Raw genomic sequence first — 4,814 nt, forward strand, 5'->3', positions numbered from 1 at the left:
GGTAATTATTGTAAAGTATAAAAAGTAAAAAAGTATCAGTCAGCTTTGCCGACAGAGATATACCCTCAGCCTGTGTGGATTGAAATACTTTTTTCCGCAAAAAAAAAACTTACAAACAAAAGTATGGATAGGATTATAGTTCAAAAATTTGCGGGGATATCGATAGACAGGGCTTTTAATCACACTAGCCTACGAAAAACGTAATGCCCCTATAAACAGGGCCACTAGAAAAACCTTCGGTAAAAATGTCCAAAGGATCCTCTAAACACACAAAAATGTTGAATATTTGTGTGGGTGGTACCACAAGGAATTGGACAAATATGGCCCAAATTTGAACATAAACTAAGATTCAAAAATATTTAGAGATCCAAAGTTTGGACCAAATCGGTTGCTACATCTATGAGAAATCGCGCGTATTATTTTAGCGAATATTTATTAACTTTTGTGGGGGAGGTACCGGAAAGAGTGGACCACCTTCGAATTTCATCTAATATTTGAAGAAATATTACAATATCCCATGTGTGGACGAACGCAGTATTCGGTTCGAGCCCTCCAGCCACTAGATATGGTGCCATAGGGGATTTTTACAACATTCGGGCTGTTTTCTCAAGAAGTATGGACTTGCCCCTGAAAAAACTTTTACTGCCGTAATTGAGGCAGCGAATGCAAGTTGCTTCAACAAAAATCAAAATGATTCGAGAGCAGGACTTAAAGTGAATTTATGCAAAATTTCGTGTGGAAGGTACCCGAAGGAGTGGACAAATATAGTCCATATTCGAACCTGATCTACATCTGGTAGATATTTTAGGATGTGTAAAGTATGAAAGATATCGGTCACTCCTATCAAGAGTTATCGTGCGCCCAGTTTTTCCGAACATTTGTGAACTTTGGTGGGGGAGGTACCTGAAGGAGTGGACCGATATGGCTTATCTTCGATCTTAAACTAAGTTTGGACAAAATATTACGAAAGCCAAATTTTGGACCGCATCGGCAGATCTGTTCGAGAGTTATCTTGCGCTCCAACCACTAAACACGGTGTCATAGGGCTTTGTTGTAACTTTCAGGCTATTTTCTCAGGAAGGATGGACTTGCCCCTGATGAAACTTATACCGTTATATGGGGGGCAGTGAATAAAAGTTGCTACAACAAAAATCAAAACGATTCGTGAACAGGTCCTAAACTGAACTTTTCCGAAATTTTGTGTGGGAGGTACTCGAAGGAGTAGACAGACTGTATTGGAACCTCATGTAAGTCTGGTAGAAATTTCACGATGTGCAAAGTATGGACCAAATCGGTTATTTCCTTCATGAGTTATCGTGCGCACAAATTTTTCGAACATTTCTGAACTTTTTTGGGGGAGATATCGGAAGGAGTGCACCGATATAACCCATCTTCGAACTTAAACTAAGTTTGGACAAAATATTACGAAAGCCAAATTTTGGACCGTTCGAGAGTTATCATGCGCTCCAGCCAGCCAGACAGACGGACGGACATTGCTAAATCATCTCAACCACAACATCCCATACGGGACAAGGAAGACTTCTCTCATATCAATGAGTGCACCGTATAGGTCCAGATCTTCATATAGCCTTCATAGAACAGTACCTCCCGATTTTAATTATTTTCAAGGTTTTAACCTCAATATCCCACCGAAATGGCTGAAATTTTGTATTTAGTCCTCTTGGGGGTATAAAACTTCCCACCTACAATTTGTATGTATAGGTCCACGACTTCATATAGCCCCCATAGAACGGTACCTCCTGTTTGGTATTAGTCTTCGTTGGGGATATAAAACTTTCCACCTGAAATTTGTCGGTATAGGTTCACATCCTTATATAGCCCCCATAAAACTGTACCTCCCGATTTTAGTTATTTGCAAGGTTTTAGCCTCACCAAAATGGCTGAAATTTGGTATTCCGTGTTCGTTGGGGGTTGGAATGTTCACCTGAAGTTTATCGGTATAGGTCCACGTCTTCATATAGCCCCCATAGAACGGAACTCTCCGGTTTTCGGTGTTTTCAAGGCTTTAGCCCCAATGTCCCACCGAAATGGCTGACATTTGGTATTTAGTCTTCGTTGGGGGAATAAACCTTTCCACCTGAAATTTGTCATATAGCTCCCATAGAACGGTACCTCCCGATTTTCGACAATTTGAGATTGTGGCCTTAATATCCTACCGAAATAGCTGAAATTTGGTATTTAGTCTTCATTGGGGGTATAAAACTTTTCACCTGTAATTTGTCGGTATAGGTCCACGTCTTTATATTATAGATCGGTGTAACGCGGTTTTCTCGTCGGCTGGGATAACTTCAGTCGCGTCTAGGTTTTCCATAAGGACCCACTTAACCTTACGAAATGAAAAGACTAGTATTGTCCCTTTCCTGGGGGAAAAATCGGGGATTTATTGATTAAATACTAATTACAATCTACTTGTGTTTAAATGCGATAAGAATGAATTCAATGGGTATATATTTGGATTAATAGTTTGCGTAAGTATTATGCAGACTCGCTGGGGTTAGGCAGCTGAGGAGCTCGTGTTGAATTAGCGGGTTATTCTTCGGGGAAAACGGTGTTGTTCTGCTGTGAATGATGTATTCGGTGTTCGGCTGCAGATGGTTGGGAAGACGATGAATTCGATGTTAGGCTGAAGATGATCGGGAAGACTATGAATTCGGTGTTAGACTGCAGATGATCGGGAAGACGATGAATTCGGTGTTCGGCTGCAGATGATCGGGAAGACGATGAATGCGGTGTTGGGCTGCAGATGACCGGGAAGATGATGTATTCGGTATTCGGCTGCAGATGATCGGGAGACGATGAATTCGGTGTTCGGCTGCAGATGATCGGGAAGACGATGTATTCGGTTGCAGATGATCGGGAAGACGATATGTTCCGCTGCAGATGATCGGGAAGAAGATATGTTCGGCGTTCGGCTGTTGATGTTCGGGAACACGGCTTCGGGTGTTGATGCTCGGGTATCGGTGTTCGGGAAGACGATATGTACGGCGTTCGGATATTGACGTGATAAATTCGTCGCTCGGGTGTTAGTCTAGGACTACGGTCTAGTTTCTACAGTGTACTACTATTATTCAAACAGTGGAACAGATGACCCGAAGGCCCTGTAAAACTGAAAAACCCGAAGTTCCAGTGCCGAATGGAACAGATGACCCGAAGGCCCTGTAGAAGTGAAAACACCGAAGTACCAGTGCCGAATGGAACAGATGACCCGAAGGCCCTGTAGAACTGAAAAACCCGAAGGTCCAGTGCCGAAAGGAACAGATGACCCGAATGCCCTGTAGAGCTGAAAAACCCGAAGGTCAAGTGCCGAATGGAACAGATGACCCGAAGGCCCTGTAGAACTGAAAAACCCGAAGTTCCAGTGCAATTTATTAGCTACCACAATTTAATGGGTAGCTTCCAAAAAGTATTCCTAACTCGGTAACACCAAGGTGTACGTTGGCGGATTTAGAATAGTCTTCAGTTCCAACCCGTGTAGCTAACACCCTGCAGTAGCCAGCTCGCCATCAGCAACCAACTCTTAAATATATGAGTGACTCGAGGCATGAAGTGAATGCGAATTATTCGCCCTAAGCACTGACTACGATGGTTGCAAAAATACACTGGAGTTAAATTTACCAGTGTGTGGCCTGTTATACCACTAGTGTCAGGTAGAGACAATGTATGGTGGAGTGTTGTCAAAGCGCTGTTTACCCATGACAGTAAGGGGTTTCTTGGTAGTAGTTGTTGTGTTATGTACGTGATCATATTGTCACGTTACATCGGTACCTCCCGATTTTCGATATTTTGAAGGTTGTGGCCTCAATATCAAACCGAAACGGCTGAATTTTGGTATTTAGTCTTCGTTGGCGATATAAAATTTATCAACCTGAAAATTGTCGGTATAGGTCCAGATCTTAATATAGCCTTAATAGAACGGTACCTCGCGATTTCCGGTGTTTTGTAGGTTGTCGCTTCAGTATCCCAACGAAATGGGTGACACTTTGTGGTTAGTCTTCGTTGGTGGTATAAAACTTTCCACCAGAAATTTGTGGGTATAGGTCTTCATATAGCACCCGTAGAACCGCACTCACGGTGGCTAGAAAATCACCACATAGAAAATTTTCAATATAAAGTGATTATCATCAGTTAAAATATTATTCTCCTCCATGGAATTAGACTTAACCTAGATAAATAGCTTAGTCGGTACTAATTGTACATATTTACTTCAATACAGTTCATGGTGGAAGGTATAACAAGTTCGACCCGGCAGATTTTAACGCCGTTTTTACTTGTTATTACTACACATTGTATTTAGAGCCGTATTATAAATCTTCCAGGTGCCCTTATATGTAATCCTATACATGATTCTGGCTCCGGAGATTAAACGGATTGTGTCTAATATTTAGACAAATTATCTATCTTCATGCTTTATGTATTCATTTGTTCGCTTATTGTTCCTTTCCTGAGGTAAATCCCCAAATCTCAACACTAAATCTTAAGCTAGCAATTAAAAAATAATTCATACTTAAGCAGGTAGGTAACAATTATTTTATTACACTTGGAAAACTATACGAGTCATTACCTCGGCTATCGTAAATCTCTGCCATAATTCTATGTTGCCTACTATCGGGATATGAAGATAGGAAAATGTATGTTTTATAATTGTGGAATTTCCCCCCTGTACCCAAAATTAAATCTACCAAAAAATAAAAAAAAACACTTAAACGGTTAATCACCTCAAGTACACCACGAACAAATAAGATTCTTAAACAATTTTTCCCAACACATTGCTTACCGCACTCGTTGCGGCAACC

Source organism: Musca autumnalis, unplaced genomic scaffold (genome assembly GCF_047663935.1).
Source record: "Musca autumnalis isolate F117 unplaced genomic scaffold, ASM4766393v1 scaffold_4, whole genome shotgun sequence".
In the NCBI taxonomy this organism is placed as follows: domain Eukaryota; kingdom Metazoa; phylum Arthropoda; class Insecta; order Diptera; family Muscidae; genus Musca; species Musca autumnalis.